The sequence below is a fragment of the Mustela lutreola genome, chromosome 3 (genome assembly GCF_030435805.1).
Source record: "Mustela lutreola isolate mMusLut2 chromosome 3, mMusLut2.pri, whole genome shotgun sequence".
Taxonomy (NCBI): Eukaryota; Metazoa; Chordata; class Mammalia; order Carnivora; family Mustelidae; genus Mustela; species Mustela lutreola.
Window position 1 is genome coordinate 74,851,862 of NC_081292.1, and position 17,061 is coordinate 74,868,922.

Below are 17,061 nucleotides of genomic sequence, written 5' to 3' on the forward strand. Positions count from 1 at the left end.
ATAGCCAAACTATGGAAAGAACCTAGATGTCCATCAACAGATGAATGGATCAAGAAGATGTGGTATATATACACAATGGAATACTATGCAGCCATCAAAAGAAATGAAATCTTGCCATTTGCGACAATATGGATGGAACTAGAGCGTATCATGCTTAGCGAAATAAGTCAAGCAGAGAAAGACAACTATCATATGATCTCCCTGATATGAGGAAGTGGTGATGCAACATGTGGGCTTAAGTGGGTAGGTGAAGAATCAATGAAACAAGATGGGATTGGGAGGGAGACAAACCATAAGTGACTCTTAAGCTCACAAAACAAACTGAGGGTTGCTGGGGGGAGGAGGTTTAGGAGAAGGGGGTGGGATTATGGCCATTGGGGAGGGTATGTGCTTTGGTTAGTGCTGTGAAGTGTGTAAACCTGGTGATTCACAGACCTGTACCCCTGGGGAAAAAATATATGTTTATAAAAAATAAAAAATTAAAAAAAAAAAAAGATGGGAATCGTGAGGAGCCATTTTAAAAATCTGCCTACCACTAATCACCTTCTAGCTCTCAGTAATTCATGTCCATTCTAGATGCAAAATACACTCACTTCCTCCACTGGTCCTCCAAAGTCTCAACCAATGGCAGCATCAGCTCAGAGTCTAAACTCTTATCCAAGTTAAGTCCTGATATGTATGAGGCTACATTATGAGAAATTTGAAGAAATTTTTTTAGATACCAAGAGAAAATCTAGACCTACAGGAAGGAATGATGAGCACCAGAAATGGTGAATTTGAGAGAAAATGTGAAAGATATATTATGTCATTTGTAATATCTTTATTTTTATTTATTTAGTTATTTGGGATAGGGAGAGAGAGAGAATACATGAGCTGGGGGAGAGGCAGATGAGAGAGGAAGAAATAGATACCCCACTGATCAGGGAATTAAAGAAGAATTGAAAACATTTATGGAAACAAATGATAATGAAAATACTACGGTTTAAAATCTGTGGGCACAACAAAGGCAATCCTGAGAGGAAAATATATAGCGGTACAAGCCTTTCTCAAGAAACAAGAAATGTCTCAAATATACAATCTAACCCTACACCTAAAAGAGCTGGAGAAAGAACAAGAAAGAAACCCTAAACCCAGCAGGAGAAGGAAATCATAAACATCAGAGCAGAAATCAATGAAATAGAAACCAAAAAAAAAAAAAAAAAAGAACAAATCGATGAAACTAGGAGCTGGTTCTTTGAAAGAATTAATAAGATTGATAAACCCCTGGCCAGACTTATCAAAAAGAAAAGAGAAAGGACCCAAATAAATAAAATCATGAATGAAAGAGGAGAGATCACTACTAACACCAAAGAAATACAGACAATTATAAGAACATACTATGAGCAACTCTACGCCAAAAATTTGACAATCTGCAAGAAATGGATGCATTCTTAGAGACAAATAAACTACCATAATTGAACCAGTAAGAAATAGAAAACCTCAACAGACCCATAACCAGTAAGGAGATTGAAACAGTCATCAAAAATCTCCAAACAAACAAAAGCCAGATGGCTTCCCAGGGGAATTCTACAAAACATTTAAAGAAGAACTAATACCTATTCTCCTGAAACAGTTCCAAAAAAATACAAATTGATGGAAAACTTCCAACCTCATTTTATGAGGCCAGCATCACCTTGATCCCAAAACCAGACAAAGATCCCATCAAAAAAGAGAATTACAGACCAATATCCTTGATGAACGCAGATGCGAAAATTCTCACCAAAATACTAGCCAAAGGATTCAACAGTACATTAAATGTATTATTCACCACGACCAAGTGGGATTTATTTCAGGGCTGCAAGGTTGGTTCAACATCTAAAAATCAATCAATGTGATACAACACATTAATAAAAGAAAGAACAAGAACCATATGATACTCTCATGGATGCTGAATTAGCATTTGACAAAGTACAGCATCCCTTCCTGATCAAAACTCTTCAAAGTGTAGGGATAGTGGGCGCATACCTCAATATTGCCAAAGCCATCTATGAAAAACCCACCACGAATATCATTCTCAATGGAGAAAAACTGAAAGCTTTTCCGCTAAGGTCAGGAACATGGCAGGGATGTCCATTATCACCACTGCTGTTCAACATAGTACTAGAAGTCCTAGCCTCAGCAATCAGACAACAAACGGAAACTAAAGGCATCCAAATCAGCAAAGAAGAAGTCAAATTATCACTCTTCGCAGATGATATGATACTGTATGTGGAAAACCCCAAAGACTCCACTCCAAAACTGCTAGAACTTGTACAGGAATTCAGTAAAGTGTCAGGATATAAAATCAATGCACAGAAGTGAGTTGTATTTCTTTACACCAACAACAAGACAGAAGAAAGAGAAATTAAGGAGTCCATCCCATTTACAATTTCACCCAAAACTATAAGATACCTAGGAATAAACCTAACCAAAGAGGCTAAGAATCTATACTCAGAAAACTATCAAGTGCTCATGAGAGAAATTGAGGAAGACACAAAGAAACGGAAAAATGTTCTATGCTCCTGGATTGGAAGAATAAATATTGTGAAAATGTCTATGCTACCTAAAACAATCTACATATTTAATTCCTATCAAAATCCCATCCATTTTTTCAAAGAAATGGAACAAATAATCCTAAAATTTATATGGAACCAGAAAGGACCTCAAATAGCCAAAGGGATATTTAAAAAGAAAGCCAAAGTTGGTGGCATCACAATTCCAGACTTCAAGCTCTATTACAAAGCTGTCATCTGGCACAAAAACAGACACATAGATCAATGGAACAGAATAGAGAGCCAAGAAATAGACCCTCAACTCTATGGTCAACTAATCTTTGACAAAACAGGAAAGAATGTCCAATGGAAAAAAGAGAGCCTCTTCAATAAATGGTGTTGGAAAAATTGGATAGCCACATGCAGAGAAATGAAATTGGACCATTTCCTTACACCACACACAAAAATAGACTCAAAATGGATGAAGGACCTCAGTGTGAGAAAGGAATCCATCAAAATCCTTGAGGAGAACACAGGCAGCAACCTCTTCGACCTCAGCCGCAGCAACATCTTCATAGGAACATCGCCAAAGGCAAGGGAAGCAAGAGCAAAAATAAACTATTGGGATTTCATCAAAATCAAAACTTTTGCACAGCAAAGGAAACAATTAAGAAAAGCAAAAGACAACTGACAGAATGGGAGAAGATATTTGCAAACGACATATCAGATAAAGGACTAGTGTCCAGAATCTATAAAGAACTTAGCAAACTCAACACTCAAAGAACAAATAATCCAATCAAGAAATGGGCAGAGGACATGAACAGACATTTCTGCAAAGAAAACATCCATATGGCCAACAGACACATGAAAAAGTGCTCCATATCACTGGGCATCAGGGAAATACAAATCAAAACCACAATGAGATATCACCTAACACCTGTCAGAATGCCTGAAATTAAGAAGTCAGGAAATGACAGATGCTGGTAAGGATGGAGAGGAAGGGGAATCCTCCACTGTTGGTGGGAAAGCAAGCTGGTGCAGCCACTCTGGAAAACAGCATGGAGGTTCCTCAAAAAGTTGAAAATAGAGCTACCCCATGACCCAGAAATTGCACTACTGGGTATTTACCCTAAAGATAGAAAAGTAGTGATCTGAAGGGGTACGCGCATCCGAATGTTTATAGCAGCAATGTCCACAATAGCCAAACTATGGAAAAAAACTAGATGTCCATCAACAGATGAATGGATAAAGAAGATGCAGTATATATACACAATGGAAAACTATGCAGTCATCAAAAGAAATGAAATCTTGCCATTTGCGACGACATGGATCGAACTAGAGGGTATCATGCTTAGCGAAATATCTCCCTGATATGAGGAAGTGGAGATACACCATGGGGGGTTAAGGGGGTAGAAGAAGACTAAATGAAACAAGATGGGATTTGGAGGGAGACAAACCATAAGTGACGCTTAATCTCACAAAACAAACTGAGGGCTGCTGGGGGTTGGGGGTTCGGGAGAGGGGGGTGGGGTTATGGACATTGGGGAGGGCAGGTGCTATGGTGAGTACTGTGAATTGTGTAAACCTGGCGATTCACAGACCTGTACTCCTGGGGATAAAAATATATTATATGTTTATTAAAAAAAAAAAAAAAGAACAAGACAGGACTTTAAATATCACCTTTTGTACCCAACATTGTGTTGGAGGTTCTAGGACATGTTAGTAAAGAGCAGAAAGAACAAAGAAAAGAAAGAGAGAAAAGGAGAGAGAGAATAAGGGGGAGGGAAGAGAGAAGAGGGGAAGAGAAGGAAGGTTGAAAGGAAGGTCATCCAGGTTTGAAAGAAAGAAGTAAAACAGTTTTTATTTTTTTATTTTCAGATGACATTATCTTGTATGTAGAGGATCCTAAGGAATCAACAAAAATTACTAAAACTAATAAATTAGTTTAATAAGATTACAGAATTCGAGATCAATGTACCAAAATCAATTTCAAAATACCAGCAACAAACAATCCAAAAATGAAATTAAAATAGTATCATTCACAATAGTACCAAGAAGAATAAATATTTAGGGATAAATTGAACAAAAAGAAAAATACCTGTACACTGAAGACTACAAAAACATTATTCAGAGAATCTAAAAAGATATAAATAAGTAGAGAAGTATCCCATGTTTATGGATTGGAACAAATAGTTAAGATGTCAATTCTCCCCAAGTTGATCTACAGATTAAATAGAATCCTTACCAAATTTCCAGCAGAATTTTGGGAGAAATTGATAATATCATCCTAAAATTTATATGGAAATGAAAGGAACTAGAATTGCCAAGATTTTTTTTTTAGATTTTATTTATTTATTTGACAGAGAGAGAGAGAGATCACAAGTAGGCGAAGAGGCAGAAGAGAATGAGGGGAAAGCAGGCTCCCCCTTGAGCAGAGAGCTTGATGCGGGCCCGATCCCAGAACCTTGAGATCATGACCTGAACTGAAGGCAGAGGCTTTAAGCCATTGAGCAACCCAGGTGCCCAGCCAAGACATTTTTGAAAAATAAGAACAAAGAGCATATACCCTCTCTCTCTCTGCCTGCCTCTCTGTCTACTTGTGATCTCTGTCTGTCAAATAAAAAATAAAAAATCTTAAATAAAAAAGAACAAAGAGCATATACATTGCTAAACTTAAAAATTTATTATAAAGTCACAGAATCAATAGTGTGTGGAGTTTGCATAAAGACAAGTATGTAAATCAGTAAAGCAGAATTCAGAGTCTAGAAATAAATTGTTACACTAATAGTTGTTGCTCTCGGCCCGCAAGAACGACCCGCAGATGAGGTGAGTGGCAAACTTCTTTTATTACTACTCTAATGGCGGCCGCGCCGCACCAAGCACTTACAGCAGTATTTATCCACGAAGTTCACCCGTACTCGCCCCCCTATTTGGCCAATCATAACGCCGTGCACGCAGTGTCCTTGTGGACCCCTATGTAACCATACAGGACTCTATTGTTCTCTAGCGGTGATCATGCGTTTATCTCTTGGCTCCTGGAGCTGTGTGCGTCAGCCACGAGCGCATCCTCCTAAACTAATCATTCTCAGTTCCTCAATCTTCAGGCACTCCCGTCTACGTGACTCCTTGCATCTGCTGAATGGCTCTCCACAGGAAAGATCCCAGATGTCCACCAACAGATGAATGAATAAAGATGAAATACACACACACACACACACTGGAATACTACTCAGCATCAAAAAAGAGAAAATATTGTCATTTTCATGATGTGGATGGAACTAGAGGGTATTGTGCTAAGCAAAATAATTCAATCAGAAAAAGACAATTATCATATGATCTCACATTTGTAATTTAAGAAACGAAACAGAGGATCATAGGGAAAAGAGAAAATAACAATACAAGATGAAATCAGAAAGGGAGACAAACCATGATCATAGGAAACAAACTGAGGGTTTCTGGAGGGGAGAGGGGTCGGGGGATGAGGGAACTGGATGATGGACATTAAGGACGGCACGTGATGTAATGAGCACTGGATGTTATAGAGGACTGATGAATCGCTGACCTCCACTTCTGAAACTAATAAGATATTATATGTTAATTAAATTTAATTTTAAAAAATTTCAAAAAATAACCCAGTTTAATAAGTAATCACCATTGTTTCACTCGACTTTTAGGAAAGCCTGACTTGGAGGAGGAAAAAGACCAAGTTATTTCTAGACTCTTCCTATATCTCTCCAAGAATAAGTAGACACAGAGTTCTCTGGAGTAATACTAGTTAACGAGCTGGAATATTGGAGCTAGATTGATACCAAAAGACATTTTTTCTTCTCTAAAGTGAACTTTCAAAGTTGGTATTTGTTATACAGCCCAGCATGTCCTAAAATAGCTCACAGTCAGTTGCTGAAATACTGAAGAATCATCATGCCATCATACTTCTCCAAATTGTGATATGTGAATGACTTAATATGAATGATTACATTTGCTTAAAGATCTCAAATTCTCTTATGATGAGCAACTAATATTCTTCAACTCAAATCACAATTGTTTGCAAATTAACTACATCGTACATCTATGTTTCATTTGCCTGCACAGTTATTGTGTAACTCTAAATGGAATGTGATGATTCTGTACTTGTATTAATTCAGAGCGTAGTTGTGGGATCATTAGTTTGGGTCTGAGACGGAATCATCAAAGTCTAGTCCTTAGCAAGAAATAAGGCAATTTTTGTCTTTTCTAAGCATCTTTTGTATTCTACTGGTGATAAAGTATATTCTGTTGGCAATAAATGATTACTCGACAGGACAAATGTCGTAATATTTTCTCTTTATAAGCATGAAGTCCCAGTCTCTAAGACAGTTTAGTATACAGCAGCCTTCAACATTTCCACATGAGTGCTTATGTAATAATCAACTGAGCCCAATCACTTAAGGACAACTTTGTTGATGACCTTGTCAGAGACATTCTGTTTCTCACACAGGGTTGATGGACTCTTGGTCAGCACACAAATGACAGAAAACACTTCTGTCTCAGTGAATTCACTTCTTTGATTCACAGAGTTCACATTAGAGATTGAGGTGCCAAAATTGATATTCAGTAGTATAGCAAATTATACTTCTGTGTCCCTGACTCATTTCTTCCCAAGGGGTTTTGAGTGGTCACCTGTGGTTTAATTTGCAGGAGATCCCTCATTAGAATGATACAGGGTGTTCCTATACTTGAATTTTTAGTCTGATTTCAATCTCCAAGTGCCAGTCTTTTCACTTTTGGCTGTAACCTAACTGATTAGTTTCACAATCTGCTGATTTTGGCAGATCATATTCATAGGAACCCTTTCCAAAGACGGAAGAGGCACATGAGGAAAGATAAGAATGAAGATAAAGCTATAAACCACACAGGTTCTCATGTCAGCTGTTCTTCATTGAAAACTACTCAAGCTCCACCTCTGCTAATCACCTCAGGTGATTGTGGGCAAGTCAGTTAATATCTCTAAGACTCAACTTTAAAATGGAAGTTGCTTGCTTTTTTCCCCTTTTAGTACAAAAAAAATACTATATGCAGAATGCTTAGCATAGGCCCTAGCAGATAGTAAATGATTAATAAATGTTGGGAGTTACTAGTATTAATTTTTTCATATTCTAAATCCATGACAACAAAGTTTTTTCCAGGCAAAACTTCACCAAACTTTAAAATAATAATAGCAGTGATAAAGAAGTGATACACTAATGCATTGAGCAGGAGATCCTATTTAACTTTATTTAAGATTTGCCTACATGATGCTACACCTCAAATTTTGGGAATTTTGTTAATGTACTGGTTGTGTGTATTTTAAAATTGGAGTGGCTACTGTAAAAACTGGCCCTGGGAATGTACAAAGTAAATTTTTCTCAAGTTCCAGTTTCTTAATTGGTAATGTTGGATTAATAGTGTCTGTCTGAAGATTATATCAACAAAAACATTAATGATAACATCAGAAGACTAAACCTACCTCATGGCACACTTTTGGTGATAACCAAAAAGAGTAATAGCGTGAAAAGAAGGCAAGGATTCCAGTACTTCTAAGATTAAATTTAAGTACAAGTAGAACATCTTCCATGGCCATATCTAACTATCTATCATCTATCTAGATGTACTATAATATTATTTTTCTGCCTAGATAAATTTCCTTTTGTGAGGTACAATGAAGAAAATCTAATAATCTTTCTTGGTATTGGGCTGTTAAAGCCTTTTAATTATTAATGTGGATATACTTATGCCCATCATCTTGCTATTTTGTTCTTTGAAATTTTTCTCCCTAGTCTCATCTTCTTTTGGATTAATTCAGTGTTTGCAGGAATGGATTTTATTTCCTCTATTGATATTAGCTATATCTCTCTAATTTATTTATTTATTTTTAAATTTATTTATTTGAGAGAGAGAGGCAGAGGGAGAGGGAGGCAAGCAGACTCCCCATTGAGCAGGGAGCCCAACATGGGCTTGATCTCAGGATCTCAAGATCATGACCTGAGCTGAAATCCAGAGTCAGATGCTTAACTGACTGAGTCACCCAGATGCTCCTCTTTCTTTTATTTCTTTAAATGATTGCTTTAAGGTTTATAATAAGCATCATTAACTTATTAGCATCTAGCTTTGTGTTTTATGTTATATATAATGTGATATATTATAGTGCATTATACATTTTTTCCCATTGTCATACATTATGCTACTATATATTTTATATGTCCCACTATATTATTATTATTTAATTATTCAATTATCTTTTAGAGAAATTGAAAGAAAAGAAAATTAATTTGTACTTACCCACATATTTATCGTTTTCCAGTGTTCTTCATTGTTTGTGTAGATCCTAAGTTCTTTTTGGTAGCAATTCCATTCTTGTAGTCCAACTCTGCTACATGGATAGTTGATGGATAGTTTCACTGAACATTTAGATCTAGATTAGCAGGGGTTTATTTTCAAAGCACTGTGAAGATATGATTTTATTGTCTTTTGACTTTTGTGATTTTTGAAGACAGGCCCTGTACATTCTTATTTTTCTTTTTCTTATGGAAACTATTTTTTTTTTTAAATCTGAACACTTTCAAGATTTTGTCTTTGTCTTTTGCATTCAGTACGTTGACAACAATGTGCCTAGGTATGCTGTTCTTTGTCTTTAACCTGCTTGGATTTCCCTAGCTTCTTAGATCTGAGAGTTTATGGGTTTTTGTTCTTGTTTTCATTTTATTAAATATGGGTAATTTTTGACTCTTGTTTTCTTCAAGTATTTTTGTGCTCCATTTTCCTACTCTTGACTTTCTGGAACTCCAGCTGCATTTAGACTGCTTTATATTGCCCCACAGGTCATGCACTGACATTTACTTTTCCCGATCTTCTTATCTCCAATCCTCATGTTGTAAAAATTCCACTGATCTATCTTTAAGCTTAAGCCCTATTTATTTGCTGCTAATAACCTGCTGTTAAATCCACATAGTCAGTTTTTCATTTCAGACATTGTGTTTTTCAATTTTATAATTTGAATTCGATGTGTGTGTGTGTGTGTGTCCTTGCATTTGCCCTTCCATTCTGTGGTAACTTGTGCCTCGTTGAAGAGTTTGGGATGGGAAACTATAAGGATGAATGATAAAATGAACAACTAGTTACTCTTTATATAATCAATAAAACAATATAAATTCCTAAATTCCAACATTTGATGTATGTAAGTGTTAATTTTAATATTTGTTCTAAACAAGACTTAAGTTTAGAAAATACGGTTTATAATTGGATCATAATAATTTAATGGCAAATAAAAGTGTGTATATTAAAATATGAGGTCTTTACTTATTCTATAGAAGAACAAAGTGTCTCAGAGTAAGTAGCCATGGTTGCCGTCCTCTCGTGAAGTCCTAACAATTAAATTTCTTCCCTTCACGTTGCTTCTGATTCTTAGTAATTATATCCTGGAGGAGAGAGGAGAATGGGCAATCGCTTACCCTTAGGAAAATCAGAGGAATTGAACTTCTAAGACTGAGGTCAGAAATTTTGGGAAGTAAACATATTTTAGTCTGCCCAAGTCCAATTCAGTCTGGACTGTGTTCTAAAGGAAGATTTAAGAGAGATGTTTCTCAGCTTTAGGACAAGAGAAAAAGAGTCATGTGAAGTCACCCAGGATGGAAAACTGAGGCTTGAACCTGTGGCCTCTGCCATGTTGCTCACTGGTGTGTTGCAGGGGGAAGTATACAACTCCTTTTGGTCATATTTGTCTATCCGTTTGATCTTTTTATAGTTTCCATTTCTCTGCTAATTTTCACCATCTGTACATTCATTCATCTTTCCCTACATCTGGATCATGACTGGCTCTCTCTCTTTGAATTTCTTTTTTCCTTTAATTATAAGCTGTGCATTCCTGCTTACTTAAATGTCTATTGTATTTATTATTGTTTTATAATTGCGATTTTTATTGTATATTGTATAGTGTGGATATGTTCTGTAGAGTCTGGATTACATTATTTACCTCTAAAGGGTATTGAGTTTTGTTTTCGTAGCCATTTGAATTAATGGTGAGTCCTTATTGTCCTATGTGTCTTCTTTATATTCTTTATTAAGAGGATCTCCCAAAAGTTCATTTTCACTTTTTTTCCCTTTGCCTTTGGAGACATGTCTTGAAAGAAGTTACTGTGGCCGATGTTGAAGAGGTTACTGCCTATGTTCTTCTCTAGGATTTTGATAGATTCCTGCCTCACGTTGAGATCTTTTATCCATTTCAAGTTTATCTTTGTGTATGATGTAAGAGAATGGTGGAGTTTCATTCTTCCACACATAGCTGTCCAATTTTCCTAGCACCATTTATTGAAGAGACTGTCTTTTTTCCACTGGATACTTTTTCCTGCTTTGTTGAAGATTATTTGACCATAGAGTTAAGGGTCCATATCTGGGCTCTCTACTCTGTTCCACTGGTCTATGTGTCTGTTTTAGTGCCAGTACCATGCTGTCTTGATGATCACAGCTTTGTAGTAAAGCTTGAAATCAGGCATGTGATGCCCTTAGTTTTGTTTTTCTTTTTTCAACATTTCCTTAGCAATTCGGGGTCTCTTCTGGTTACATTCAAATTTTAGGATTGTTTGTTCCAGCTCTTTGAAAAATGCTGGTGGAGTTTTGATTGGGATGGCATTGAAAGCATAGATGGCTCTAGGAAGTATAGACATTTTAACAATGTTTATTCTTCTGATCCATGAGCATGGAATGCTCTTCCATTTTTTTGTGTCTTCTTCAATTTCTTTCAGGAGTGTTCTATAGTTCCTCGAGTACAGATCCTTTACCTCTTTGGTTAGGTTTATTCCCAGGTATCTTAGAATTCTTGGTGCTATAGTAAATGGAATTGATTCTCTCATTTCTCTTTCTATATTTTCCTTGTTAATGTATAAGAAAGCAACATATTTCTGTACATTGATTTTGTATCCTGCCACATTACTGAACTGCTGTATGAGTTCTAGTAGCTTGGGCTTTTCATATAAAGTATCATATCATCTGCGAAGAGAGAGTATTTGATTTCTTTGCCAATTTGAATACCTTTTATTTCTTTTTGTTGTATGATTGCTGTTACTAGGACTTCTAGTACTATGTTGAATGACAGTGATGAGAGTGGACATCCTTGTTGTGTTCCTGATCTCAAAGGGAAGGCTGTCAGCTTTTCCCCATTGAGGATGATATTCGCTGTGGGTTTTTCATAGATAGATTTTATGAAGCCGAGGAATGTTCCCTCTATCCCTATACTTTGAAGAGTTTTAATCAGGAATAGATGCTGTATCTGTCAAATGCTTTTTCTGCATCATTTGAGAGGACCATGTGGTTCTTCTCTCTTACTGATTTGTTCTATCACATTGATTGATTTGTGAATGTTGAACCACCCTTGCATTCCATGGATAAATCCCACCTGGTCATGGTAGATAATCTTTTTAATGTACTACTGGATCCTGTTAGCTAGGATCTTGTTGAGAATCTTGGCATCCATATTCACCAGGGATATTGGTCTGATATTCTCCTTTTTGGTGAGGTCTTTGCCTGGTTTGGGGATCAGAGTAATGCTGCATTCATAGAAAGAGTCTTGAAGTTTTCCTTCTATTTCTATCTTTTGAAGCAGCTTCAGGAGAATAAGTATTATTTCTTCTTTGAATGTTTGGTAGAATTATCCAGGGAATCCATCAGGTCTTGGTTTCTTGTTTTTTGGGAGGTTTTTGATTACTGCTTCAATCTTGTTACTAGATATTGGTCTATTCAGGTTGTCAATATCTTCCTGATTCAGTTTTGGAAGTTTATAGGTTTCCAGGAATGCATCCATTTTGTCTAGGTTGCTTAATGTATTGGCATATAACTATTGATAATAATTTCTGATGATTATTTCTATTTCCTTGGTGTTAGTCACAATCTCTCCCTTTTCATTAATAATTTTATTAATATGGGTCCTCTCTCTTTTCTTTCGGATTGGTTTGGCCAGTGGTTTGTCGATTTTATTGATTCTTTCAAAAAACCAGCTTCTAGTTTCATGGATGTGTTCTACTATATCTCTAGTTTCTATCTCATTGATCTCTGTTCCAATCTTGATTATTTCCCTTCTGGTGTGTGGGGTTGATTTGATTTGTTTTGAACTTTGTCCTAAGGCACCTGTCTAACTCAAATGCATGTTTGCTCAGTGAGGAAATGCTACTCTGATTGGACAGGAACCTTAGTGTTTCTCAGCGCTCTGAACCTCTAAAGTCACCATAGGGTATCAGTCCCAAGGCACCTGAGCCTTGCTTCATGGCTATACCCTGAGATCCATAGCACAGCCCTGGGGCCAGGACTCAAGGTTTCTGCAGATGTATGGAGTGACCCTTTGAGTTTTTCTAATAACCTACCCTGCAAATTCCAGCTGCCTCAGCAGTCTAGTATGTTCTGCTCATCTCAGCTCATTGAGACTAGGGTTTGCTTGGGTTCCACCTCTCTGCCCCAGAAGGAATTTGCCCCCAGGCAGAAAATTGTGTGATTCCGAAACTTCTTTTGTGTGTTTTCCTTCCCTCAGGGATCACAGTTCTGTGCTGCCTGTTTTTCAATGCCTGAAAGCAATTGCCTCATATATTTTGTCTAGCTTATAGTTATTATTGTGGGAGGGCAAATCTCCTAGTTACTCTATCAAAGATGGAATTGAAAGTTCTATATTTAACTTTCATATTATGATTCCAGATTATCAAGGGTAAGCTTTAAATTTCAGCATGATTTATCCTGATGCCTTCTTCTCTGGGCCAATCCCTATTCATTGTGAATGTGCTCAGGATAGAAGAGCAAAGCACATCTTAATGTATTTTTTTCTAAGAGAAAACAGTTGATGAAAAAAAATCTATATGATATTATAAATATTAAAGTCAAGTGTTAACTATTATTGTTTTGTTTTATTTCTTGCTTCTTATAAATAATTAAGAATTAATTATCTTATACTAAATGTAATTTTCTATATTGGCTTTTTATCAAATAACAATCTCTTCTTTTTATGTTTGATAATAAGACTTTGGTCATAAGGCAGTTTTAAATATCTGTTCACATAAGAATCTTCAAAAAGATGCTCTAAAACTAATAGTATGGTCTTATCAGAAGACTGTTGATCAGAATTAACAAGTATCTTGGCTTACAAATTCAATATTTATTATAGATTTCAGCTTCTAGGCTTAGTGGTGGAATGTATTGGCTTCCTAGAGGGTCCAATCAAGCTTGTAACCAGATGTTCTGGTTAATTGTATCCTTTAGCATGTCTCAGAGAAAGAGGACGCTAAAACTATAACCTCAAATTTATTTTTGTACCTTGCCAAATACCTAGGATGAAAAGCCAAATTTCATACAAATTCAGTGCATCAGTATATTGAATCAAACATGTTTTCATATCACTTGAATGCAGATTGGCCGGACTTTTATTTTACTGCACTCTTTCTGTTATGAAGCTTTTAGATCCATACTCTCCTTGGTTCATTTCTCATACACAGTTTTGGGTCAATTACAAGTCTGCCTCACTGCCTGCCTTGTTCTCTGCCAGCAAGATAAACACTGAACAGAGCCTTTTGTCTTAGCGGGGCCTCTCCAGATACTGCATTAGAAAACTCTGCTCTCTTCAATGTACTATTTATGGGATTTTAAGTTTTTCTTTCACTTTGGGTGTGAACCCAAACTTTTCTTATATAATGTAGCAGATGTGGTGATAAGTACAAGTGATTACCTGTCTTCCTGTGATTTTTGTCTGTGGCACTTCCTTTGGCTAATGGCTTTCAGCTGAGCTATTTTCTGGCACTAACATTATGAACTTGGGTTTACAGTATATTGTGGCTGAGGACTATTTTAAATTCAGGCATGTTGAAAGGTGACATACAACTGTGCTGGGCAGAGGATATTTATGGTGACAATGATCATAAATCCATTTGCGACTACATATCATTGCTCTACTTAACCAAGATAACCTGACCACATTAGAATGCTAGTTGCCCTCTGCTTTTGGTGAATGGTCTCTTAGACAGTTTCTTGAAGAGTCCCCATCAACCACCTCCATCAGAATCATCCTGGGTGTTTGAGCTACACTAGACCTGTGTCAAGTGGTCAGGGTTGAAGCCTGGAGCCTGCATTTTATTTATTTTTATTTTTTATCCTAAAGATTATTTATTTGTTTATTTGAGAGGGAGAACAGAACAAGAGAGAAAACATACACAAGTTGGGGGTGGTACAGAGGGAGAGAAGACTCCCCGCTAAACAGGGAGTCTGATGTGGGGTTTGATTCCAGGACCTGGGATCAAACTGAGCTGAAGGCAGATGCTTAACCAACTGAGCTTAAGCTCCAACGGATCTCACATTTTAAACAAGCATCCAAGGTGCCTCTCAGGGACAGAAAAGTTTCAGAACCACTTTCTTGATGAGATTTTTTAAATTAACATATAATATATTATTTATTTCAGGAGTACAGGTCTGTGAATCATCAGTCTTACCACAGTTCACAGCACTCATCATAGCACATACCGTCCCCACTGTCCGTCACTCAGCCACCCCATCCCTCCCACCTCCCTTCCTTCCAGCAACCCTCAGTTTGTTTCCTGAGATGAAGAGTCTCTTATGGTTTCTCTCTCTCTCTGGTTTCGTTTTGTTTCATTTTTTCCTCCCTTGACGAGAGATATTTTAAGATTTAAATTGGCAAAATATTGACTAATTAAATCTATGACCTGATAAGTTCATATAGCAGATGGTTTCACATAAATTTTTAGTCTAGCATTTTGCACTTATATATCTATTGCTGTGTTTATTGCAGTAAAGTTTTCTGTAGCCTGGACGAAAGACAGTTCCTCCACAGGGTGGGGAAAACCCACATTTCCTGTTTTGTCTGTATTGTCAATTTCAATTAACAGACACACCTTTTCCCAACTTTCTTAATGGGATATAGCAAAGTCACCCTTACATTTCAGGTTCTTCTTTTTAAGATCGTCAGTTTTCTGAGCCAATTTATTTACAGTTGTAGAAAGTGATTATGCAATTTTCTCACTCTGAAGTGGAACTGATGGTGCCTCCTGAGATCCATGTAACTTTCTTCAGATGTTGTTGCTCATGTCAAAAGTATAATTGAATTCTTCAGAGGATGCTCTGATTCTCTGATATGATTAATCAAGAAATTGCTGGGCTGCCTGGGTGGCTCAGTAGGTGGAGCAGTGGACTCTTGGTTTCGGCTCAGGTCATGATCTCAGGGTCCTGTGTTGGCTCCATGCTCAGTGGGGAGTCTGCCTTAGGACACCCTTTCTCTCTGTCCACCTCGCCCTGGCTCACGCTCATGCAGGTGCACTCACTCTCTCTCTGTGTCTAGGATAAATGAATAAGTCTTTAAAAAAAAAAATGCTCAGGAAAAAAATGTCTCTGGTTGCCTATTAGGCTTCACGCTGTTTCCTGGTTTATTTTTTAGGATGTGCAAGAGCAGAAGCTCAAAGTGGCCTCTCACCTTTAAACTGCTCTCCATGCTTCTCTTATTCCCACAATAATTTCTCACAGCAGCCAGAATTACTCTTAGAAACATAATTCCAATCATGTCACTTCCTTGCTCAAAATTTTCCAACGGCTTCCTCAAGTGGGTGCTCTGTTGTACTGCCCTCCCCAGGATTGAGATACTAATTTCCTAAGATGCTGGGATGGGTGGCAGCTGACAGCGCTCTGCTGGGTCTTTTTAAGAATTGCTTTGCTGAAGAGTGTTACCTCATCCAGGCCCCCCTTATGGCCACCTGCATTCATTGATGTAGAATATTGAGCCTGTGTTGTATTAGTCATTTTAGTTTCAGTGCTTCTAGTGGGATAGGCTACAACATGGTTCAACTTTTCCCTCTATGAATCCTGCTTCTTTCACTCTTCTCTAGATATAGATTATAAGATTCCTTCCCAGAAATATCCTGCCCATACATTTCCACTTCAGTGTCTATCTCAGGGAACTCAACCTTCCACACTTTGCACTTCACTCAAAACCCATCCAAACTCCTTCCCAACAAAGCCATGTGCAGACCAGATCTGCCTGATGCCATCCTCCTCTCCCCACTCTGTCCTCTTTCGGGATTCCATTACAACCACTCAGACACTGCAGGTTTGTTCCTTCCTTGGGGTTTTTGCATTTCCCTCTGCCCAGAAAAGAATTGTCCCCCAGGATTCTGCGTGACCTGCTTCCTTCTCTCTCAGGCCTTTTCTGACCATCCTTCCTAAAGTGAGTGTCCTGATCACCCCTCTGTCTCCTTTCTTGGCTTTACTTCACAGCTGTTCTCAAGTCAACACTATATTGCATGTTTATTTGTTTCTTACACTTCTCCTACTTGAATTGGAGGCTTATGAAATCAATGTCATGTACTGCTCAGAGCAGTACCTGACAAGTAACAACCATTCAAGAAATATTTTTGAATGGGTGGATGAATGAATAAATGAATGAGTACATGAATGACCCACAACTGATCACACCCACTTATACAGAATAGTCGAGGTAAGAATGTACATCTATTTTGTTTTGTCTTTAAATCTTTGTATCCAGTAGATATTTTCACATATTATT